This window comes from Durio zibethinus, chromosome 28 (genome assembly GCF_047325235.1).
Source record: "Durio zibethinus cultivar Kanyao isolate XHJ-2024 chromosome 28, ASM4732523v1, whole genome shotgun sequence".
Lineage (NCBI taxonomy): Eukaryota > Viridiplantae > Streptophyta > Magnoliopsida > Malvales > Malvaceae > Durio > Durio zibethinus.
In genome coordinates, this window is record NC_143189.1 from 8,881,813 (window position 1) to 8,909,102 (window position 27,290).

The 27,290-nt window shown below is 29.2% G+C and overlaps 2 pseudogenes across 1 annotated transcript; one reads left to right on the forward strand and one right to left on the reverse strand.

Moving 5' to 3' along the window:
* Positions 1-5,246: 5,246 nt before the first annotated feature.
* On the reverse strand, positions 5,247-23,001 carry LOC111280603 (N-terminal acetyltransferase A complex auxiliary subunit NAA15-like; annotated as a pseudogene). Its single transcript, XR_016335050.1, has 16 exons — positions 22,972-23,001; positions 22,835-22,865; positions 22,198-22,275; positions 21,793-21,845; positions 21,590-21,660; positions 20,115-20,280; positions 19,928-20,010; positions 19,614-19,844; positions 16,497-16,620; positions 16,312-16,419; positions 16,056-16,187; positions 15,547-15,604; positions 15,330-15,426; positions 15,153-15,211; positions 14,517-14,769; positions 5,247-13,971 (listed from the first exon to the last, which is right to left on the reverse strand). The product of XR_016335050.1 is annotated as an N-terminal acetyltransferase A complex auxiliary subunit NAA15-like (transcript).
* A 1,715-nt stretch (positions 23,002-24,716) lies between these two features.
* Positions 24,717-27,290, forward strand: LOC111280604 (uncharacterized; annotated as a pseudogene).

Consider the following 27,290-nt stretch of genomic DNA (forward strand, 5'->3'; position numbering starts at 1 on the left):
TTATTAAAATATAAATAAAAAAATAAAAATATTAAAGTAAAAGAAATAAAATAAAATAAAGTGCTAAAAAAAGAAAATGAAATTAAAAGTCAACAAAAAAAAATAAAATAGGTAAGAAAATGAAAAAGTAACGTTTCAAAAGAAAAAAAAAAAAGACAAAGGAATAAAATTTTCAAAAATTAAAAAGAATGACAAAATAGAAAAAAAATTAGTTTAGACAAACAAAAATGAAAAAATATAACCAATAAGAAGAAAAAAAGTTATGAAAAATCAAAGATAAAAAATTAAAAAAAGTTACTATAAAATAAAAATAAAAACAAAAAGAAGTGCAAAAAAACCAAGTGTCAGATTAAAAATGTGTGCAAAAACAAATACAAGAAATGCAAGAAAAAATAAAAAGGAAAAAAATGTATATAAAAAATAAAGAGAGCACGAAAAAAAAAATATATATGACAAATCATATTGAAGTATAAAAAAAAATCAAAGTAAAAAGGAAAATAATTTAGTAAGAGGAATAGAATGAAAAAAATGGAAGGAAAAGTATTCAGTAAAAAAAAAAGAATGAAAATAAGAAAAAAGTTTAAAAAGAAAAAAATGAGTATATAAAAATATCCAAAAATAAGAAAATAAAAACAAAAAAGGAAAATAAAAATATTAAGGTAAAAGAAATAAAATAAAATAAAGTGTTAAAAAAGAAAATGAAATTAAAAGTCAACAAAAACAAAAAATAAAATATGTGAGAAAATGAAAAAGTAACATTTCAAAAGAAAAAAAATAAAAAAAGACAAAAGAATAAAAATTTCAAAAATGAAAAAGAATGACAAAATAGAAAGAAAATTAGTTTAGAGAAACAAAAATGAAAAAATTTAACCAACAAAAAGAAAAAAAAAAGGTATGAAAAATCAAAGATAAAAAATTAAAAAAAGTTACTACAAAATAAAAATAAAAACAAAATGAAGTGCCAAATAACCAAGTGTGAGATTAAAAATGTGTGCAAAAACAAATACAAGAAAAACAAGAAAAATTAAAAAAGATAAAAAATAAAGATAAAAAGTAAAAAGAGTACGAAAAGAAAGAAAATAAAATATATGACCAATCAAATTGAAGTATAAAAAAAAATCAAAGGAAAAATGAAAATAATTTGATAAGAGTAATAGGATGAAAAAAATGGAAGGAAAAGTATTCAGTAGAAAAAAAAGAATGAAAATAAGAAAAAAGAAAAAAAAGAAAAAAATGAGAATATAAAAAAAACCAAAAAATAAGAAAATTCTAAATTATTATGAAAATTATTAAAATATAAATAAAAATATTAAAAATATTAAAGTAAAAAAAATAAAACAAAATAAAGTGCTAAAAAAAGAAAATGAAATTAAAAGTCAACAAAAACAAAAAATAAAATAGGTAAGAAAAAGAAAAAAAAAACGTTTCAAAAGAAAAAAAATAAAAAAAAAGACAAAGGAATAAAATTTTCAAAAATGAAAAAGAATGACAAAATGAAAAAAAAATTAGTTTAGAGAAACACATATGAAAAAATATAAGCAATAAAAAGAAAAAATAGGTATGAAAAATCAAAGATAAAAAATTAAAAAAAGTTACAACAAAATAAAAATAAAAACAATAGGAAGTGAAAAAAAAAACCAAGTGTGAGATTAAAAATGTGTGCAAAAAACAAATATAAGAAAAGCAGGAAAAAAAAGGAAAAAAATAAAGATAAAAAGTAAAAAGAATACGAAAAAAAAGAAAAGAAAATATATGACAAATCAGATTGAAGTATAAAAAAAATCAAAGTAAAAATGAAAATAATTTAGTAAGAGGAATAGAATGAAAAAAATGGAAGGAAAAGTATTCAGTAAAAAAAAAAAGAATGAAAATAAGAAAAAAAATATAAAATAAAATCCAAAAATAATAAAATTCCAAATTGTTATGAAAATTATTAAAATATAAATAAAAAAGGAAAATAAAAATATTAAAGTAAAAGAAATAAAATAAAATAAAGTGCTAAAAAAAGAAAATGAAATTAAAAGTCAACAAAAACAAAAAATGAAATAGTTAAGAAAATGAAAAAGTAACATTTGAAAAGAAAAAAAATAAAAAAAGACAAATGAATAAAATTGTCAAAACTAAAAAAGAATGAAAAAATAGAAAAAAATTATTTTAGATAAACAAAAGTGAAAAAATATAACCAATAAGAAGAAAAAAAGGGTATGAAAAATCAAAGATAAAAAATTAAAAAAAATTACTACAAAATAAAAATAAAAACAAAAAGAAGTGCAAAAAAAACCAAGTGTGAGATTAAAAATGTGTGCAAAAAACAAATATAAGAAAAGCAAGAAAAAATAAAAAAGAAAAAAATAAAGGAAAAAAGTAGAAGGAGTACGAAAAGAAAAAAAATAAAATATATGACAAATCATATTGAAGTATAAAAAAAATCAAAGGAAAAAAGAAAATAATTTAGTAAGACAAATAGAATGAAAAAAATGAAAGGAAAAATATTCAGTAAAAAAAATATGAACATAAGAAAAAAGTTAAAAAAGAAAAAATGAGAATATAAAAAAAATCCAAAAATAAGAAAATTCCAAATTATTATAAAAATTATTAAAATAGAAATAAAAAAAGAAAATATAAATATTAAAGTAAAAGAAATAAAATAAACTAAAGTGCTAAAAAAAGAAAATGAAATTAAAAGTCAACAAAAACAAAAAATAAAATAGGTAAGAAAATGAAAAAGTAACTTTTCAAAAGAAGAAAAATAAAAAAAAAACAAAGGAATAAAATTTCCAAAAATGAAAAAGAATGACAAAATAGAAAAAAAATTAGTTTAGACAAACAAAAATGAAAAAATATAACCAATAAGAAGAAACAAAAGGTATGAAAAATCAAAGATAAAAAATTAAAAAAAGTTGCTACAAAAAAAAAAAAAAACCAAAAAGAAGTGCAAAAAAACCAAATGTGAGATTAAAAATATGTGCAAAAACAAATACAAGAAAAGCAAGAAAAAATAAAAAAATAAAAAAATAAAGATAAAAAGTAAAGAGAGTACGAAAAGAAAGAAAATAAAATATATGACAAATTAGATTGAAATATAAAAAAAAATCGGAGTAAAAAAAAATAATTTAGTAAGAGGAATAGAATGAAAAAAATGGAAGGAAAAGTATTCAGTAAAGAAAAAAAAATGAAAATAAGAAAAAAGTTAAAAAAGAAAAAAATAAGAATATAAAAAAAATCCAAAAATAAAAAAATTCCAAATTGTTATAAAAATTATTGAAATATAAATAAAAAAAGAAAATAAAAATATTAAAGTAAAAGAAATAAAATAAAATAAAGTGCTAAAAAAAGAAAATGAAATTAAAAGTCAATAAAAACAAAAAATAAAATAGGTAAGAAAATGAAAAAGTAACGTTTCAAAGGAAAAAAAAAAAGAAAAACGAATAAAATTTTCAAAATTGAAAAAGAATGACAAAATAGAAAAAAAATTAGTTTAGACAAACAAAATGAAAAAATATAACAAATAAGAAGAAAGAAAAGGTATGAAAAATCAAAGATAAAAAATTTAAAAAAGTTACTACAAAATAAAAATAAAAACAAAAAGAAGCGTAGAAAAACCAAGTGTGATATTAAAAATGTGTGCAAAAACAAATACAAAAAATGCAAGAAAAAATAAAAAAAGATAAAAATAAAGATAAAAAGCAAAGAGAGCAGGAAAAAAAAGAAAATAAAATGTATGACAAATCATATTGAAGTATAAAAAAAATTAAAGTAAAAAGGAAAGTAATTTAGTAAAAGGAATAGAATGAAAAAATTGGAAGGAAAAGTATTCAGTAAAAAAAAAAAGAATGAAAATAAGAAAAAAAGTTAAAAAAGAAAAAAATGAGAATAGAAAAAAAATCAAAAAATAAGAAAATTCCAAATTATTATAAAAATTATAAAAATATAAATAAAAAAGGAAAATACAAATATTAAAGTAAAAGAAATAAAATAAAATAAAGTGCTAAAAAAATTGATATTAAAAGTTAACAAAAACAAAAAAAAAATAGGTAAGAAAATGAAAAAGTAACGTTTCAAAAGAAAAAAAATAAAAAAAAAGACGGGAATAAAATTTTCAAAAATGACAAAGAATGACAAAATAGAAAAAAAATTAGTTTAGACAAACAAAAATGAAAAAATATAACCAATAAGAAGAAAAAAATGGTATGAAAAATCAAAGTTAAAAGAAAAATAATATAGTAAAAGGAATAAAATGAAAAAAATGGAAGGAAAAGTATTTAGTAAAAAAAAAAGAATGAAAATAAGAAAAAAGTTAAAAAAGAAAAAAAATGAGAATATAAAAAAAGTACAAAAATAAGAAAATTTCAAATTATTATAAAAATTATTAAAATATAAATAAAAAAAGAAAATATAAATATTAAAGTAAAAGAAATAAAACAAAATAAAGTGCTAAAAAAAGAAAATGAAATTAAAAGTCAACAAAAACAAAAAATAAAATAGGTAAGAAAATGAAAAAGTAACGTTTCAGAAGATAAAAAATATAAAAAAAAAACGAATAAAATTTTCAAAAATGAAAAAGAATGACAAAATAGAAAAAAAAATTGTTTAGATAAACAAAAATGAAAAAATATAACAAATAAGAAGAAAAAAAAGGTATGAAAAATCAAAGATAAAAAATTAAAAAAAGTTACTACAAAATAAAAATAAAAACAAAAGAAAGCGCAAAAAAACCAAGTGTGAGATTAAAAATGTGTGCAAAAACAAATACAAGAAAAGTAAGAAAAAAGGAAAAAATAAAGATAAAAAGTAAAAATAGTACGAAAAGAAGGAAAATAAAATATATGATAAATCATATTGAAGTATAAAAAAAATCAAAGTAAAAAGGAAAATAATTTAGTAAGAGGAATAGAATAAAAAAATGGAAGGAAAAGTATTCAGTAAAAAAAAAAGAATGAAAATAAGAAATAGATATATATATATATATACTGAATAAAAGAAAAATAAAATGAAAAATTTAGAAAATGCATAAAAAATAAAAAAAAAGCTAAAAAAAAAGAAAAGGGAAATAAAGAAATAATAAAAATTCTAGAACGCTCAATTTTAATTTATGTTTTAAAACTTAATTTGAATTTTAAAGTTTAGATGCAAAATATTTTGATTTGAATTTATTGATTTAAATTTAAATTTTTTAATTTTTAAATTGTTAAGAGTTATAATTGAATTTAATTTAACAAATATCTAATTGAAGAAGTAATTTAAATTTGAATCTTTTAATTTTTTTTATGTTTTAAAACTAAATTTGAATTTTAAAGTTTTTAGATATAAAATATTTAGATTTGAAATTTGTATATTTAGACCACATTGTTCAAAGTTGTAATTGAATTTAACTTAGCACAATACCTATTGAAGAAGTAATTAAAATAATGAATAAAGACAAGATAATTTGTTAATTAGATAAAAAACAAATTCCAAGATAAAATACAAGATAATCTTAATTAGATATCTAATTAGTATACATCCACGTAAGACCTTCCATTTCTATTGAAGTCTCATTCAACAATGTTTAAATAATAAGGTGATCTGCATTTAAGTTAAACACAAGCAACATGCCACATATATGGAGAACAATGCTATTTTAGAAATAAAGACAATCAAACTTGAACTTCATGATTTAAGACCATAATGAACTAATCCTACAGCAAAAAGATTCAAGGCAAAGACTGCCTGCAAAATAAACCTAATCACATCCATTGCTCACAAATCAGACATTATAAATGTTTAACTCAAAACCCAAAGATACGAAAGTAGAAGGCCTTTAAGAACCTAAAGCGAAATTAAAACCTAAAGCAACAAAAACTTAACAAGAAAGGCCAAAGATAAGAGGTAGTTTTGCATCTCAACATAAATATACAGCAATTATATACCAAAGTTAAAAAACAACAGCCACCAACCACATCATAAGTCAGTGTTACTTAAGAAAACAAAGTCCATATTATAATCAGAAACATAGAATTTAGCAACTTTAATCAAACTCCATGATCTGAAATGTACTAGAACAGTTACAGTTATCATCCAAAGTTACCATACAATACAATAAAAATTCTATGCAAAATCATAGATTTTCAAAGAATCCAATAAGAAAGAGGCAATTTTCCATCTCTGTGCTTAAGTTTATGAAATTAATCTTAAGAAAGTAATCCATCATGCAACAAAATAAAGTGAAATCAACAAAACAAGAAGAATCACAACACAACACAAGAAGAAAGAGGTACTCTTTATTGTAAGCACTCATCCTCAGTGCTAGACTGGATTAAGTTTCTGAAATTAAACCTAAGATTACAATTTGTCATGCAACAGAGTTGAACTAGCAAAATAAAAAATAAAAAAAAATTCAACCATACAAATTTTGGAGTATGCTATACAATCTCTAATTCCTCTCTAGCAAATCGGAGTACACAATCAAATTTTCATATAGACTACTACTAAATGCAACCACGATTAAGAAACCACAAACCAGGGATTTATTCAAAAAGAAAAGTTTACAAAACTACAATCTTTACACAAAAAATAAAACCAAAATTTAAATGGAATATTAAAGCATAAGAGATCAAATATTAATTGAAGTTCAGATCAAACTCCATCAAGTCTAAAGCACTACAACATAAAATTAGACATTAACCAATTAGAAGCTATGGGAATGAAATCTAGAAACCATCTTGCAGAATAAAACCAACAAACACACAGATATAGAAATTTTGAAACTTTAATTCCTCCTATCCTGCAAGGTATGCTTGAAGCACATACATAGCCCATTAAGCTTCAAAGAGACAAACAGATGACAACTAGGCACACTCATGAATGAAGAAGAAACCACAACCTAGAAATTTCTTTTGCAGTAACATTCTCCTTAAACTTCATTATCAATTGCATTCTCAAACAACTTCATCAAATTAGATGCAACCACAATGAAAAGTTTGACAACATCATCAATAACTCAAAAAGCCAAGCTAGTGAAACCTAAGAACCCCATCTGTCATGCCACAGAGAGAAAAACAACAAGAAAACTCCCATACACACACAGCAACACAAATTTTTAATCCTTAAATCCTACATATAACCATACAAATTTAGAATTCATAATTCCCCCGCAAGTCATTCTTGGAGCACACAGCACATTAGGTTTCATAGAGACCATCGGATCACAACCGCACAAAAAGAAGAACGACCCAAGGAATTTTCCAAAGTTACAAAGCCCTAATTTATGTAAAAATTTAAAAATGAAACAAGAAGAATCAAGACACAATCTCAATGAGAAAGACACCAACTGAGAGGCTATGACAACATATATTTAGAGTTTCAAAGAATCCAACAAAAAGAAATAATCTTCTTTTTAAGCATTCAACCACAATCCATGTCAAAATTAAATTACAGAAATTGAACCTAGCAAAACAATCTGTCCTGTAACAAACAGAGTGAAACCAACAAAACAAAAAACTCCCTAAACACACACCTACACACACAAGAGGCACAGAAATTGAATTCACTTTATCATGCAAGCCATTTGCTTAAAGCACACAAAGAGAAAAACAACAAGGAAACTCCCACACACACAGCCACATAAATTTTTAATCCTTAAATCCTACACGCAACCATACAAATTTAGAATCCTTAATTCCCCTTACACTACAAAACAACAAGGAAACTCCCATATACATATATTTAGAGTTTCAAAGAATCCAGTGAAAGGAAATAGTCTTCCTTCCAAACATTCGACCATAATACATGTCAAAATTAAGTTTCAGAAATTGAACCCAACAAACCAATCTGTTATGTAACAAACATAGTGAAATCAACAAAACAAAAAACTCCCAAAATACACCTACACACACGAGGCACAGAAATTGAATTCAGCTTATCATGCAAACCATTAGCTTAGAGCACACAAAGAGAAAAACAAGAAGAAAACTCCCATACACACAGCTGCACAAATTTTTAATCCTTGAATCCTACACAGCCATACAAATTTAGAATCCTTAATTCCCCCTACACTGCAAGTCGTTCTTGGAGCACACAGCGCATAAGTTTCATAGAGACCAACAAATCACAACCACACTAAAGGAAGAACAAGCCAGGGAATTTTTCAAAGTAAAGTTACAAAGACCTAATTTATGTAAATATTTAAAAATGAAACAAGAAGAATCAAGACACAATCTCAATGAGAATGACACTGAGAGGCTATGACAACATATAGAGTTTCAAAGAATCAGCAAAAGGAAATAATCTTCCTTTTTAAGCATTCAACCACAATGCATGTCAAAATTAAGTTGCAGAAATAGAACATAACAAACCAATCTGTCTTGTAACAAACAGAGTGAAACCAACAAAACAAAAAAACAGAGTAAAAATTTAAAAAATCCAGCAAAAGGAAATAATCTTCGTTTTTAAGCATTTGACCACAATGCATGTCAAAATTAAGTTTTAGAAATGGAACCTAGCAAACCAATCTGTCTTGTAACAAATAGAGTGAAAGCAACAAAACAAAAAACTCTCAAATACACACCTAAACACACAAGAGGCATAGAAATTGAATTCACTTTATCATGCAAGCCATTTTGCTTAGAGCACATAGAGAGAAAAATAACAAGGAAACTTCCATATGCACAGCCACACATTTTTAATCCTTAAATCCTACACACAGCCATACAAATTTAGAATCCTTAAGTCCCCCTATAATGCAAGTCATTTTTGGAGCACACAGTACAATAAGTTTCATAGAGACCAATGGATCACAACCACACTAAAGGAAGAACAACTTAGGGAATTTTCCAAAGTAAAATTACAAAGCCCTAATTTATGTAAATATTTAAAAATGAAACAAGAAGAATCAAGACACAATCTCAATGAGAAAGACACCGAGAGGCTATAATGATAGATACTTAGAGTTTCAAAGAATTCAGTAAAAGGAAATAATCTTCCTTTTAAGCATTCAACCCCAATGCATGTCAAAATTAAGTTTCAAAAATGAAACCTAAAAAGCCAATCTGTCCTGTAACAAAAAGAGTGAAAGCAACAAAACAATAAACTCCCAAAATACACCTACACACACAAGATGCACAAAAATTGAATTCACCTTATCATGCAAGCCATTTGGTTAGAGCATACAACCCATACAGATAATCTTTCTTTTAAGCATGCAATTTCTATTCTTGTCAAAATTAAGTTGCAGAAATAAATGGAAAGAAACCAATCTGTCCTACAACTAAATGATTGTAACAAACAAAACAAGAAACTTACAAAATATACTTACATGAGGCACATAAATTGAATTCCACCTTATCATGCAAGCCGTTTGCTTAGGGCAGACAACTACTAAATAATATCCACACTTAAGAAGCCACAACTAAAGGGTTTTTCAAAAGTAAAATTCTAAAAACTAAACTAATATAGATAAATGTGAGATAAGAAGAATCAAAACATGACATAAAACAGCCTCAATGAGAAAAAAAACAACTATGAAAGGCCAAAGATGATAACCAACTCCAATAATAAAAGAGGCAAGGAATCTTCCTTTTAAGACTCAACCTTTGTGCTGGGTGGACCTAATTTTCAAAAATTAAACCTAAGAAATTAATCTATCACACAATAAAGTTGAACCAACAAAAAATAATAACTCCAAACATGCACAACACATAGCTATACAAATTTGAATCTCTAATTCTTCCCATCTTGCAAGCTATGCTTCAAGCACACAATCCATTGAGCTCTATGGAGACTACCAAATAACAATCACACTTAGAAAATCGCAATCCAAAGATTTTTTCAAAAGCAAAATTACAAAACTCAACTCATGTACACAAAAAATGAAAGAATGAAACAAGAATGCGATATAACAAAATCTTAATGAGAAAAGACATCTACAAAAATGCTTAGGAATATTATGTTTCCATTTCAAAGAGCCAAATAACAAGAGGAAGTTTCATTCAAAGTCACGTACCATTCAAAAATCAACAAGATGTGATATAATACGTCCATACCCCTTAAGTTAAATACAATTGTCATGGAACCAAATAATTTTAGTGGAACCAAAACAGAACATAAAAACAAAATCTCAAGAAAAAAAGACATCTATATAGATGCTAGTTTCCATTCAACGTGTCATATAACAATTACATAGTAGTTGAGTTAAACACAATTGTCATGCCATCAGATAATGTTAGTGTTTCCCCCAAGTATAACCAGAACAATGCTATTTGACAAATAAAAACAGAAGAACTTGGGGGCCATGCAACAACTAAAGAAAAAGTAAGCCAAAACTGATCAGAACCAATGCAGCAAATAAAAAATGAAGACAAGGACTGCTAGCAAATAAAGCAAAAGTAAGGCAATAAGAAATGAATAAAGCAACAGCTAATCACATTCATTACCAACTCATTTTACTGATTTAACAACCCCAAGCTCACAAATCAAGTATCATAACCTTAACCTAAACTCAAAACCTCCAATATATCCTAAATAAATTAAACCCCAGTACAACCCTAAGATAATTATCCATTGCTTTCTAAATATAAGGCCTTATATAGTTAAAGAATAATCATAACCCTAACCTTAAGGCAACATTACCTTACTTTCTCAAAGAATAATCATAACACAACATAAAAAAAAACTCAATGAGAACACACATCTAATGAAAGAAGAAAAAAGACGGGTATTTAGAGTTTTAGAGAATACAATATGAAAGAGGTAAGCTTTCTTTTGAAGTAGCATATCATTCAACATATGGCATAGCAAAGCAGTAGCCCTCAATAAGTTCCTTTGGAACCAAAAAGAAAAATCCATTCAAAAATTTACATTTGTTTTGTGTATATCCCACTACTTTACAACCAATGCCATAAATAAACATGAAGAAAATATTGGTATTTGTACTCACTAGATAACCTCTCTCCATTTTAGCATCATTAATGCAAAAATTAATGGATTTTTATGAGCAAAACATTAAATGATAACTAATCTTCCTAAAAAAGTAGTTTCTCAATGATAATTACAAAAATCCTATCCTATAAAAAAAAATCCAAAATACTAACATCTCTTGATTGGCAAATGCTAAAAGAGATTTTAATTTAAGAAGAATATTTATAACTAAGGCTTAAGGCAAATCCTAAAGGTCATCGTCTGCTTCATTCTTCAAGGTAAGACATAATTAAGGTTTTTTTGATTAAGTTGCAACATCAAATATTCCATCTTACAATTAAAAATTAACTACAGAGGCTCTTCTAGTACACTGGCTTGGGACATGAATGGGCCAAGATTTAAAAATTTTAAGAGGTAATTTTTTTAATTTCCAGGAGGTGAGATTGGACTTGAATCATGAAAAGCAACTAATGAATACTTTAACATAACTTTAGCCCTTTTTTTTTATCCCTTCTCCAATTTTCTTTGGCAAGCTGATAACTTCGGCAATGACACATAAGTAAGCACATTTAAGATTCTTCTAAATCCATCCTATCAGTTGGAATCATCTACATCATTGGTTTATACCTACCAGACAAATTTCACCGTTTAATTGAACTCTCAATAAGATTCATATATGAACTATTAATGATAAGATTGTTAATATGACTATAGCCAAAAGAAATCAACCCACCACCCAAAGCACAAACCATGGCTTTTGAATGGTTATATTGTCAGTAACCAGCTTAAATCCTTGACGGGCTTCAACTATCTCTACAATGGTCATTGCACCAAGCAAGAATAAAACGATTTCACTGACTTCAGCAGATGCATGTGTCAGCTCTAAAATAGCTATATCAGTTGAAAAAGCCTAAAATTACAAATCAAATGTGAATGGCCCAAGCATTATTACACAAGTATTGACAGATAAAGGTGGAAATAAATAAGAAAATGATAAAAAAAAAGGGTTTTCCATACAGATGTCAGATGCATCAGCATAAGTAGACCACCACAGAATTCCATTAATAAAGGGACATAGTCATAGGAACCATTTGCAGAATTCCTAGTGACAGTAACAAGCCACACACAAACACAAACTTTGGCTTTCCCAATTGACCATGGGGTAGGTACCTAGTTTTGCTATCTTAATTCATTGCTAGGGTAGTTCCTTGGAATTGGTCTAAATTGGAGATGGTCCTTCCTTAAATGGGAAGTGGGCTCCAACATAAATAAAAAATAAAGGATATTAAATTGCAATGATCACTTCATAAAAAGACGAGCCATTGTTCACCAAAAACATAGACCAATAAATAAAAAATAAAGGATATTAAATTACGACGATCACTTCATAAAAAGACAAGCCATTGTTCACCAAAAACATAGACTAATAAAACCAGTAGATCAAGAAATAAGTTTAGAGCCCAAGCATCCTGTATTTCATTAACTCTTGAACAAATATGGGGTCATGAGGCCACCGCCAAAGAACATGAGCGAAACAGGTTGAAACCTGACATAGTACTAAATAAAGCATCCAATACACAACAGAATTTTATGTTTTCATCCTAATTTATGAGAATGATAAATAGATGCAAACTACAAGAAGAGGGACAACAAAAAAACACAGTCCAATACTAAACATCTGAGAATCATTCTTACCCCAATGTTTCTTACTACCCATAAACTCACAGCCATCAATAATCTACTCCACTTTTTTTTTTTAAGGTTAGAGACTCTTCAAAGATAATGCATGCATATCCTATTGCAAAAAGCAATGCCATAGAAATATGCTGCATTATGAAATTAGATAAATTTAAGGCTTCTGTGCATAATACAATGATACGCAAAATATTGACCAAAGATGAGAAAATGATTAAAACCTACAAAGAAAGGATTGCATAAGAAATTAAAGATAAACTTGGTGGTTGGTAACCCATGATAGGTTAATTGCCACAGTCATGAGGTCGCTACTGTGAAAACACCAATAGTTTTCATCAAATCAGTCTTTGGCTGATAAGTAACTTCAAAATCTAACGAGCTAGTTTCATCAACTGAACATAAAGGATCATAAAGTCCGGATGTTGAGGTCAGCTCCTGTTGATATGCAAAGGTTATTTCAGTGTGTGGCAGAACCCAAAAAAGAAGAAGTAACACAGACATTGTTGTTTTGCTATGATGGTTGTTGGTTTGTATAGCAATTTGGAGAATGCTTTCTAAACTGCCCTTTAAGTAATCTTCCCTCATAAAGAGGATCATTACTCAGCCTCAATCCCACCAATGAAGGATGAGAAACCAAGAAGAGTCATTTGAAAAATGTTCCTAGCGTTTAGGATTCAGCATTTTTTGCACAATGAGGCTACTTTTAGGACTTGAACTTGCTCATTTGAGCTCGTCAGCCAAAATTTTTTTTATTACACCAGACAGTGTCTTCTATCAACCCTAATATATCTAACTAAAAATCAATCTGATTTCTGAGTTAAACATCTGCAGAAGGTAATTTCTAATAGCAATGCTTTGAAATTCTATCAAATTATTTGACATCCTCATTAACCAAGATAAAATCTTCAAATGTATGAACTAGCAGAACAGGCAAATGGGTACCCTTAAATTGGAGTACTTATAAGCAAGACAATAGATGACAAAAGAAACAAAATGAAACCAAAAAACTCCCACGCAGATCATAAATCAACGAACATGCAAATGGGTACACACAAAGATAAAATTTTTCATAATGATATAGTGATAAAAAGAACAAAAGCCTCAAGTTGCTGTTCATTGTTGGGTTGAACTTTTTGTTGCCTTGCAGGAGAAGAAGAAGAGCCTCTGGCCTTATCCTCAGCTCTAGCAAGAATTCCATAAGGGAAGCAACCTTGGACCTTTGATTCTACAAAAGGAAAAGCCAAAGAGCACACCGAAGGAGCGTGGAAAGAGCGTCTCTTGAATTGGTATGACAGTGAAAAATGACTCCCAATTGATAAGGCAGCCATTAAAAGCTTGGGATTTTTTAAGAAACTGGATTAATAAAGGAACGAAGGAGAGTGCCTGTAAAAATTTTATTTCAGTTTCACTACTGCAAGTTGTTATATGGAATAAATAAGCCCATCTCATCATCGATCATCTGGGAGGATGAATTGAAACAGAAAGGGCTATTGCCATGGCTCACATGAATCAGGCAATGACTTATATATAAAACATTAAGGTAAAGTGGAGGAAAATTCAAGAATACTTTTACATAACTTTGGGCTTTTTTTTTTTAATCTTTTCTCCAATTTTCTACTCTCTTTTGTAGGTAAAATTACAAAAAATTCAAGAATACTTTAACATTAATAACATAGAAAATACCAGTACAAATAAAAAAAAAAACCTGTTGCAATCACCTACATTAATTAATCAAGATTTTCTCAAGCTCCCTAATTTCTACAAAAAGTTGCAACAACTTTAATATATGCTTTCTTGCAATATCATTATCTACAGTCTATAATGCGAACACAATTTATCATTAAAAAAATTTTTAATAAAAATCAAATTAGGCACTATTTGAAGTAAAAAAATTTAAATAAAATTCATTAAGATGGTAGAAATCAAACCTTCAAAAGGTCTCCAAGTTCTTCACACATTTCAATTTGTCTTCCGCCAACCAATTCTCCAAAAGATTCTACTTTGTTTGGATTAACCATTGATCGAGAAAAATTCCTTCGCCTCAAAAGAATTAGTTTCCCTCTTGTCAGATCAAGAACCCTAATTTTCCAACCTAATCTTGATACCCAATCTCAAGGGAAGTTGAATCAACTCATTACTTGCTTGATGTCGATATTATCAACAATAATCTATATTCCAAGCCTTAAGGCCGAAAAGAAATCCAAAAATGAAAAGTCTAAATTTGAGAGAAAGAAAATTAAAATGATGAGAAAAAAGGCGGAAGACAGAGGCTTTTAAATTTAAAAAGAAAAAAAGTCTGATCGTTGAAATTTTACCAACGTTTAAATTTTTAATTTGAATTTAATTTTTTTGTATTTAAAATAAACGTAGCGGCTAAATGAAAAACATATTTAATGGACATTGGCTTTGCTTTGCAAATTGGCTTCTTTTACATAAATGAAAAAAATGCACTTCAGAAAAAAAAAATAGAAAGAGTGAAGAAGCCTCATCAGTTTTAAAAGAAATTTCTTTTTTCTAAGGAAAACAAAGTTGAGGAGGAATGGAGGATGCGAAGGTCATAATACCTTCATATTTACCGAGGAAAACTTTGTTTGCCTCACTAAGAGTTTTCTCCTGCAATTGACTGCAGAAAGAGAAAATAAAGGGATTTAATGCATCAGGGATCAAAATAATAATAGTAACAGTAATACAACAAAATTTTAGTAGGGGAATAGCTATCATAAAGCCATCTCAAAGAGAACCTGATGGATGGACACTCAGCTTCTAAGACACTCCAAACAAGTTTTTCAGCATCAGTTAATGGAGCAGGCATGAGCTCAATTTATGGAAAAATTTAATCTGCATTAGATTAAATTCAAATAAGCATTGTAAAGACTACATGATCTTTGCATCTAAGAACAGAAAAGAATGCAGTTGTGCATGGCAGCGCACAAATATGGTAAGGCATATGTTACATACCAAGCAGCTATGTGAATCTGGATTCTCAGCATTCCAGCCTTTGCAGCTGCTTTACAGCCTCCAGGAAAACAAAATAAAACCAAGAATGAGCTCATGAAAGAGTAAAAGTACCACTGCACAAAACCATTGTTCTACAACTCAAAGATACATCGCGCAAACCATCTAATTCACACATAAATTCATTGAGTGAATAGAGTTATAAGAAAAAGATGTTTGGTTACAAGGTACAGTTTCTTTACTTCAAGAACATATCCGCAGGCAACAAGTGAAAAAAGAGAGGAGAAAACAAGAGAAGGGGCTTCCTCACAAACCACTAGCTGACAATTAAATATTAGCTCTAGTTGCTTCAAGAACATATCCACAGGCAGCAAGTCAAAAAAGAGAGGAGAAAATAAGAGATGGGGCTTCCTCACAAACCACTAGCTGACAATTAAATGTTACTTCTAGTTGGCAAACCACAAAAAGAAGAAGAAATACATCTCATGTACAATTCTTGGAAAATATAATACCTGAAAGGCAAGCAAAATCTTCTGCTTTCTCATATTTACTTCAAAAGAAAGTAAGTGGCCCTGCAAAGAATCAGGTGAGTTCTTCTAAAGCAACTTCAACTACTTCATTGCTTCAGACAAGGGATCCTCAGTCTGGAAAAAAAAAACAGATTAAACAAAGTCTTAGCTTAATAGGCATTAGAGAAACACATTTTTACAGCACATGAGGACTTTAATCAGGAATCTAAAGCACAGGGAAAAGATAATAATAGGTAACCTTCAATAATTTTTCCCCAAAAGGATCTGGATCTACAGGTTTAACATGTCGTTTCCCAGACTTAGAGATACCACTAGAACTTGATTCTTCATTTTTCTCCTCTGCCTCCTAAAATAATACATGGCATTAGAATGAAATCATCAAAGAGAGTGTTAGCCAAGAATCACCAAAACAAGCTGATATACTTTCTTAGCTCGTTCCGCCTTCCTCCACTTCTTCATTTTCTTTTTCTGAGAAGGAGTCTTTGATGTGTTGTCCTCTTCTTCAGCCAGTGAGTTCAAAGGAGAATCAAACAACTTTAGATAGCATCTGCACTTCAAAATCCAATAATTATCTCAAGGCAGAAAGAATAGGTTTGAAATTGAAGTAATCACCAGTTTCAAGCCAAGAGTTTCAGAGAAAGAAACACCAACATAGAAATGGGACAATGGATCAATCACAAAAACTATTACTGAATTGTTGCATGGCCCATCACTATATCATCCCACTCCATTTCACCATCAAATCAATAAGATCAATATAAAAAGCTATAATCAACAAAAAAATTCTGGTACGGTAACATGCAACTCTCCATCCTTAACCCAACAGAAATCCCTGGCACTGACTTCCTCTCATTTAAAAAGCCACAATCTCAAATTTCAATATGCCCAAAAGGAACATTTAATCCTTTCAGTAATAACACCACGAGAATATGAACTTACAAAAGATAAAACGAAAGCAAATTGAGACTACCAAGCAAAATTTTTATCCTGTTTGGTATATACCACAAGGTCGTGAAATAATAAGAATCCCCTAAGTACAACGTAAAACACTATCCTAAGTATGAAACAAGTAGATAACCTTATAAAAATCAGAAACTATGGTCTAGAATACTTGTTAAATTTGACTTGAGCATCATTTGAATACAAATTTTTTGAGCAGATCCAAATATTTGCACCTTCTTTTAATAGTTAATAATTTGTGGGAGAGCATTTGAACTTGAGACCTCCTGCCAGGACAAGAGAAGTTATTGCAACTAAGGTATGTGTAAAGCCAAAAAAAAAAAAAATTGCTTTATAATATAACATAATTGGTTCACTAATAAAATTCGTTTCTATATGGTAAGGATAGACATGTATCCACAGTTGAAAATTCGTTAATGGTACATTTTCCTATATATTATTTATTTGGTGCATTAGGTATATAAAACAAATAGACGGGCACAAGGATTGTCTTACATAGCATTCTGATACATAATACTAATTTAATCACATATATATCAATTAGATCAACAAATGAATCAACAACAGCCTCTTATTTGAACTCTAAAATTCTCTTTTGTATTCCTCTTCGAATCAAATTGAAAAACAGATTGATTAACTTTATTAGAAAAAATCGTAAAGTTCATAACGAACTCAAAATCATTGTGCTTATCAAAATGACTGGTATATCATTACTGATTAGTAAATTCACATTCAAAAAAAAGAGAAAATTTTGTTTTATGATAAAAAATTCATTCATGGATCTCAGTTAATTTTCAAGGGGAGAAAAGAGAAAACAAGGAGTCCATTGAATTTGAAATAATTAGTTTCACCAATAAGATACAAGATTTACCTCGAATTAGGAATTGCACAAAAAAGCTTATTTACCTCAAAAAGGTCTATGTAAAATTATAGGAAAACATCAATGGCTAATTTGAAATTTTTGAATTAGTCGATTTATTAGATTTTTCATTTTGATATACTTTTCATTTTCAATAATCCATGTAAGAGTGAATTAAGGAAAAAATTATAAATCTATCAATTACAAAAAAAAGGTCTTAGGCTAGTCAATATGATAGCCATTTAACCTTATGGAGTTTTGTATAGAATATCAAAAATAATAATAATAATAATAATTCCATTTCTACCATTATTATGATATTACATAGTCCAATCCAATTGAATACTAGAAAAATAAAATGAATTCCTAATTTTATTCATTTAGATAAAGACAAAATAATCATAAAATATATATAAGGAGAGAGTTGATTTTTCTAGCACTTAACTTTTGTATAAATTCCATTGTTCAAAAAATGATTCACAGAAAGATGTTTCACCAACTTTTTAATTTTTTAGTAGAATATTTAGAATATGATTGACGTGTGTACGAAAAGAGAGCTTGTATTAATTAAACATGCGCAGATATAGCATTTCTATTTATATTCTTTCCTTTTTTTAATTCCATTATAGCACTATAGTGGAGAAAACACACAACGTGCTTTATCAAAAATTCTATTTTTCTTTAATTTTAATCTATGCAATGAAAAATTGAAGCATGATAATTTTTTGCTGATTCCCTATGGACATCATATCTAGATAGATGAAAAACATCATTAGATAACTATAGCTATGTAATAACTTTCGATATGGGGTTTACATAAGACTCATAATTGTTGTTATATTATTATATTATAATATAAATCAAATTAAGAATTTTTTTTATTGAAAAAAAAAACAATACTAATTTTTTACTTGAGATACTATAACTAATTAAAGGTATGGATCCAATCTATAACTAAAGATATAAAGGGGATACTCTCATTTTTTGTGTTTCTAACCTTGATGACATGGCCAACCAGTCAGGCGGGGGACTGCAAATCCCTTATTCCTTGGTTCAAATCAGGTTGTTGCTTGATCGACAAAAAACTTGGAATCCTATATTCTGTTTTTCTCTTATAACTGACAATTTCTCTAACAAAAATAAGTGTAAGAAAATGACTCTTGATACTTTCTTGATTATAAACTTAGCGAGGTTTTTGTCTTCAAAAATGTTGTAAATCCTTACAGCTAGGGTTCAAGGAAAAACTAGAGTAGTGGAAGGGAATCAGAAATCTTGATATGATAGCCCCTCTCCTATTAATGAAGGGGCTGCTAGAAGAGTCTTCAATTAGATTGGATATCATAATGAGAGTGTCTAATTAACAAATGAATAGTTGTTGAAGGGTAAGTAATGAACAACAGTTACCTTTAGGAAGTTTTTCATGCTTTGAAAGCAAGGTTCAGACAACACATCATTACAACATACGATTAATGCAACATATATGTATGCAATAATTCCCCATTCCCCAAAAGACAAAAGGAAAAAGAGGGAGAAAAAGAGGAATCTAACCCAAAATAAGCATCACATGCATGTTGATCAACAATAGGTGAGAGACGCTAAAAGCACCCAGACAAGTAGACAACAGATATTACATAGCATTTTACACGTACAGGCCACAACCAAACAGAATAAGTCTATTGCAAATCATTGAAAAACTTGCAAATCCTAACAAAAATGTTCACCTGATGGCACCAGCCGCTGCTTTGTGAAAACAAGCATGTGAATGCAGCCGATCTTGACATTTTAGCATTTCAAAATATGCACAGAGTGTCATTTTCTGCAAACAATAAGAATGGAAATCAAATTGATCTTCAGTAATATCAGCATAGTGCTTCTCCACGGCTAAAAATTTCTTCAGGGCCCATCCAAGATCACCTTGTCAAAAGTAACTTCCACTAGAAGCAAGCTCATACCTTCAAAAGATGGATAACACTCAGTAGGTGCACCCAAATTATAATTAGTGACAACATGTCGAAGGTAATAAACAAAAGCAGACCACATGCACTGCATGTCATGAAGGTTGTTGTGCTGGTCCCTATCTTTCGTGAAGAAAATAGTAGTTTTTTCTGTCAAAGCCAACTTCAAGAGTGGAAAAGTTTGTGAACAGTACAGTAATACTGAAAGAAATTTACAGTGACAAATATTAACTATGACAAAAGATGAAAGGGGATAAGCTTTAGAACCTGATCAGCCTACAACATTCACTTCACAGATTCACTGTTTATATAGTGATCTGCAAGATCCATACACCTAGTTTCATCTGCCAATGAAGCTGTAGCTACCAAATCATCAACATGTTTCAGTATCCGACTCTCCAAAGAGAAGTAAATAATATACACATAGACCCCGCTTTAAGAAAATTCCAAGAACTTCTCCAAAAGATAGTAAAAAGGTTCATCAAGAAACAATAGCCATGTACCAAAAACCCTAAAACCTAAGAAAGGAGGTCATATGCCAGCCCAATGCCCATCAAGACTTAAGGTCCACAAAGAAAAACTAGTATGCATTTTAAATGAATGTCTATCAACTTTGCTCAGTTTAGTGCAAAACAATATATTCAATCAAGCTCAGTATCATAGAAAGTGATAACTCTTCCAAGAACTTCTCCAAAAGATAGTAAAAAGGTTCATCAAGAAACAATAGCCATGTACCAAAAACCCTAAAACCTAAGAAAGGAGGTCATATGCCAGCCCAATGCCCATCAAGACTTAAGGTCCACAAAGAAAAACTAGTATGCATTTTAAATGAATGTCTATCAACTTTGCTCAGTTTAGTGCAAAACAATATATTCAATCAAGCTCAGTATCATAGAAAGTGATAAGTCTCTTACAAGTGAACGATAACTACAAGGAAATATCTAGAAAGATTTTCAGGTAATGCTATGCCTTGTGAGATGTGAGACAAACCAGGAAAAAAGATTTCAAAATATAAGAATAAAAACATAAAATTAAAGAATCCAGCTAACAAAAATATAAAACCCAGCAGATGAAGCCAATGCAACAATTTAAAGATTGAAGGCAATAACAAACCTTGACAGAGTATAAATCAATTACAGTTAGTGTGTGCTCTATGACCTCATTAATTTTTTAAAGTGCAGCATCATATTGTCCTTTTCTGTCATAATGCTGCATTAATAAATTCAAAGTTACTCAAATGCAAAGAAACCACCAAATATTTATAGCAAGAAAAGAAGAAAAGGCCATGGCCAATGGGGTGAGGAAACCTGATGGTTACCCACCTGAGCCAAAAAGAATAAAATATATAAAAGTGTTGAAGGGGGCTCTTTCTCTGTCCTGCACTCAATATGAAACACAAGCAAGAAATGACTCAGCATAATACCAAATGTGTGCTTGTGTATTAGCATACAGACAAAAACATATAGGAACTTTAAATGCAACCATATGAGACAACCATTATGTACTTATTTAATAGATAACAACACATAAATGACTGAGGACTTCACCAAATAATAAGCAGTAAAAGATAAACATTCACTCAGACCACACCCAATATCTAAACATTTGAACACTGTTAAGAATTACTAGAATATCACATAAGGGTTGAAAGTCTATATTACCTCAAAGAGTAGTAAATCTAAACATTTATTTGCTTTTAAGACTTACTAAAATATTACACAAGGGTTTAAAGCATAGACTACCTATCAGGGTATAAGCCGGTGGTCCTAATTGAATGCTCCAACTCAAGAATAAATTGTTCCAATATGTCTGTCTGTATAAGTGTCAACAAAGCAGGTAATCAATCCTAATGAAATCAAGCTCCAACCAGTTGCTAAGTAGTTTAGGAGAATCAATATTTAGAAACTTAATTCTATTTTTAGAATATGTAAGTAAGAAAACTTACCTTTCCAGGGTGATCGTACAAGGGAGAAAGGTCTGAGAATAAAGATGGAACCCCTTGAGACCACAGAAATAATATATCATTATTTCACCCAACAAACTAAAAACACCAATCAAACTAACACAAAAAAAAAAAATCTCATTTGGATATAAAGGTTAGAAGAGGTTTAATGTAATCAATTGCCGCTTCACGAAATTTGTCTATTTGCAGAAAATCAAGTGGTATCCTCTAAAAATTGAGAAAAAAAAGTTCTAATATAAGTCTTGGAACATTCATCACACATCATAAACGAAGTAGCATTTATTGGCAATGATGATGCACATTGTAACAGCAATAATTACAATTCTCATGAATGAATACATAACAAATGTGGGTTACAGGAAGAAAACAATTTAAATACATCCTCACTGCATGAGTCAAATTCCAAAAGCTCTGGAGTTTGACACTTTATTTCAATCACGCCATAACCTGGCCTACCGTCAAAAGCTTTTTACATAGGAAAGTCAGTTTAACTAAAAGAATGAGATAAAGATAGCCACTAATATAAGAATTAGCCACCGTGTCAACTCTCTAAGGGTGAAGCATATGAAAGCATAATTTTAACCACCTAGAGTTCTTACTATTGTCACATCAAGACAACAATTAAGTATTTCAGCATAATACCACAACTATCTATTTCTAGATTATTTAAGAATATCACAAACCGTTGAATGGACTGTGTCTATTGTAGAAGCACATCACTAGATTTTTGTCACATAATTTCTTATCAAGCCATCAAGAAAAATAAGATCCCTACAAAAGTATTTGTAAAAACAGCCGCCCCTCCTCTCTCCAAAAAAGCGGAGAAAGCTTGACAGCTTTACAAAAAAGTAAGGTTTTCGTTGGATTTACATCATGTGATTCTATAAATAAGAGAGATAAGAAATCTAGAGTAAATAAATTGAACAGAACATCCCAAGGTACCATTTGGAACTCATCAAAAAAAAAAAAAAATACAAAACAGAAAATCAAATTAATATGACTAACAGCTAAGACATAATAAAACAGTTTACACTAGCAATATCATTATCTACAGTCTATAACAAGAACACATTTTATCATCAGAAAAAAATAGAAAAAATCAAATCGGGCACTATTAGAAGTAAAAAAAATTAAATAAAATTAAGATGGTAGAAATCAAACCTTCAGAAGGTCTCCAAGTTCCTCACACATTCTAATTTGTCCTCCACCAACTAATTCTTTACTTTGTTTGGATTGACCAATGGCCGAAAAAAATTCCTTGGCTTCAAAGGAATTAATGTCCCTCTTGTCAGATCAAGAACCCTAATTTTTCAACGTAATCTTGATGCCCAATCTCAAAAAAAGTTGAATCGACTCATTACTTGCGTGATATCGATATTATCGACAATAATTTATATTCCAAGCCGAAAGGGAATCCAAAAACGAAAAACCTAAATTTGAGAGAAAGAAGATTGAAATGATAAGAAGAATGGTTGAATACCTTGGTTTTAAATTTAAAAAGCGAAAAAATATAACCGTTGAAACTTAATCAATTAAATTTTAAATTAAAAAAGTGACTATTTTGTATTTAAAATAATAAATGTACCGAGTTTGGCACTTTGACAACCAGCTACCATTCAGTGTTCTCGACTTTTAGACGAGTTTGGCGCTTAGACAACCAGCTGTCATTTCGAATCTACAAAATAATCAATGATCGAGCGGAAATTCTGTATGTATTACATGACTAAGATTTTGATGAAGGGCCTTATGGCACTCATCTACACCCATCCAACATCCCTGCAATAATCCATTACGGATATCAATCAGACAATCACTTCAAAACTCTCTTTAATGGAGTACAAATTTTAAGTACAATTTTGTTTCTCCACTTTTATAATTATCTCTTCAAATGCCCAGCTGTTGGAATTATGTTGAAGTGGCTCCTATGTCAAGAATAAAATCAGGTCTCATTGCTCCTGGAAGCAAAACGTAAGGTAAATCTGATGATAATTAGTATATTTTGTATTATATTAAATATTAATACATTAAATATAAAATATATTTTTAGTTTTTGTTTAAATTTTATATAATTTTTGTTAGAATTTTAAACTATATAATTTGTATATTTCTTCTCATATTTGTGTCATATTTAAAATTATTATATTAATATAAAGTAATTTTTTAGGATAAATTTCATTGGAGTGTGTCGAACTTGGACCACAATTAATTTATTACTCAATTTTGAATGAAGGAAAAAATAACGAAATCACATTATAGTTTATTTTAGTTTTTTCCTTTCTTTTGTAGTTGAATTTGAGTTTTAAGTAAAATTACATAAAGAAAGCTAAATCCATGTCATAAGCTTAACCAGCCAGCAAATATGAAGTATTTTTCCTCTTTAAGTAGGACGAAAAGCAATAATTACACCCACTAATTTGGTTTGTCTTAGTTCTATCTATTCTATCCCATTTTTTCCCAAAGAAAATGCTGGTTTTTTTGGTTTTGAATCGATTCGTTACTTCATGTCGATATTATGGACAATCATCTATATTCCGAGTCTAAGACCAAAAAAGAATCCAAAAGCAAAAAACCTAAATTTGAGAGAAAAAAAATTCAAATGATGAGAAGAAAGGCTGAAGACAGGAACTTTTAAGTTTAAAAAGAAAAAAAAAATCTAATGATTAAAACTTAACCAATAGTTAAATTTTAAATTAAAATTTAACTTTTTTGTATTTAAATAAAATGTAGCAAATAAATGAAAAACATATTTGATCAAAATTGACTTTGTTTTGCAAATTGGCTTCTTTTACATAAATGAAAAAAATACACTTCAGAAAAAAAATGGACAACAGAAAGAGTGGAGTAGCCCCATGAGTTTTAAAAGAAATTTCATTTTTCTAATGAAAAAAAAAGTTGAAGAATAGAGGATGCGAATGGTAGCAAAAGCAATTCTTCCTAAGATAAAATTGTCCTTTAATAAATGTAATTTGACATTTTCACAATGACATGGCATAATCTCTTCCCTTAAACCTTGGTTGCCCTTCCAAACCCTCCTCCATACCTGATGATCTTTAGCATTCCCACACGATTTTCTCAAATCCAACTTACTCTTTTTATTTCATATTTTCCACCTAAAATTACATATATGTTATTTTAAATCATAGGAAATACTAATTTTAGTTCCATTATTTTGTTTTAATTTTTATAATTTTACAGCCATTGCAAAGTCCTACTAAACATATGGAGCAAGTGAAAGCAATTGTATATAATAGTTCAGAGCTCGTGGACTTGGATATGTTTCGATGCTGAAGTTATGGAAAATCCTCGAGAACGAAGACAGGCTTTAGGCTGTAAACGAGCTCATTTTTCTCTGAAACCTAACTTAAGGTTAAGATTTTTTTGAAATTGCTTGGTGTACTTAATTTCTTTCATTTTTGTGGTAAATGTTAATTGAATTTTACTTCACGTCTTTAATTTTTTATAGTCAGCCTACTGTGTGTTTGGATCCGAGTTTAGACAAGGATATATTGAAAGATCAGGTAGAATTCTTCATGGCTTTTGAAAGGGGCTGAAAGTAAGTTTGCTGCTTGATTGCCCTTTGTTTTGTTTGTGAAATTTAATCTGCAATTGATTTTATGAACTTAGCTTTTTACCGTGCGTTTGTATTTTTATATAGATGCCAAAAGAGAAATAGGGAAACAGACAGGTGCTGGTTTGATGGATTTGGTTCAGAATGTTCAGTCTGTTGCTGCAAGGCCTTGTCGTCCTGGAATATTAAAGTTTGATGAATGGTTTTTATTACCATATTTCTGTTGTATTCATTTTTTTTAACTTTTGCATACGTATGTATGTATATAACATTACATACCCTTATGATTTTACGCTCAGGAGATCGGTTAAGTACAAGCATCACTATTCTACTGCTATGTCGCCTTTTAACAGCTTTGAAAAGAAAATTCTCAGTCCACTTTGTGGCTCAAAACAAGAAAAATCTTACCAGAATGTTGAACTACACGAGAAAGAGTTGGCCAGTGAGTCAAGAAAGGTTGATTTTGTCCTAAGTTGTTACTTTATTCCGTCCTTGCTCTCCCATTCTTAATATCTTCTCTAAAACTAACTTGCCCTATAACTTGGTTTTCATTTGTGTTTGTTTCCATAATAATGCAAAATTCCCCCTACTATGTGTAGGCGATAACATACGCTATATGCTCTCTAGGCTTAGTGACCAACGCAAAGAACAAGGTTTATGAACTTCTGGATGATTTGCTTAGCAGTAATTATGATGGGGATGAAGCTGCCAGTCTCCTACAAGAGTGCTTGCAGATCAAATCTATTGATCTGGAGAAAGTATTCCTTTCTGACTTGAAAGATATTTGGAGGATAGATTTGAGGGCTTCTAGCGAAAACGTAACAAAAATTAGAAATTCACTATCGAACATACAAAATTTGATGAAAGGGATCGGTAAAAGAACAAAAAAATGACAGGCTGAAAGTTCAGTTCATCATTTAGCTTCTCACTCTTCAAAGAGGTCTATTGGCTTCGATATCATTGCTGAAGAAACAAATATTGCAGTCTGATGTAGTAAGTGATCTGTTTTCAACTGATGATATTGACAGATCACCATTGAGAAATGCATCTGCTATTGATAGTATTAGTAAACAATCTAATCAGGTTGACACAGAAAATGAAATAAGTGCGTCTCACAAAAATGACAGAATAAGACCATAATAGCAGGCTGAAAGTTCAGCTGATCATTTATCTTCCATACCTCCAAGAAATCCATTAGCTTCAATGTCACTGCAAAAGAAACAGATGTTGCATTCGGATCCACAAACAGATCATTTTTCAATTGATAATATTGATCAAGCACCTGGGAAAAATGCGTCTTCTATTGAAAGTATCAATAAACAATCTAGTCAAGTTGACATAGAGAAAGAACAGAACATATCTCACTTGTTAAGGTCTCCATTATTAGAATCAAATCAAACTAAAGCTGCTAATGCAAGTTCCAAGCTAGATGGGAGAGATTTTGCTGGTCTCTTAGATAAATTTGTAAACGATAAAGTAAGGAGATTTGATTCTGGTATTAACATTGTCTCAAGTGGATCTCAGGCTGACTTGGAGAATAACAGTTTAAGTAGGCCTGAAATTTATATAGATAGTTATACGGTCAAACCAAATGAATTTGGTGGAAGGGTGAGTTTCCTTATTGATTGTTAACTGTGAGTCATTTGCAGTTTAGTTGAAATCTTTTTTACTGAATGTTATACTCTTGAGATATTGTGACAAAACATAGGCGGATGATATACCTGTGGAAGTAGCGGTTTCTGTTCAGACCAAACTTCATGTGAAAGGCCCAACTGTTGATAACTCGTATACCATTCAAAGAGAGACAGGTATGATCATTTTCTCTGTTGTTGATGAATTATTCTCATGGGATGGGGATGCAAATGAATGCTACAATTACAATTTTTTTTTTATTCATTTAGTGGTTGCATAG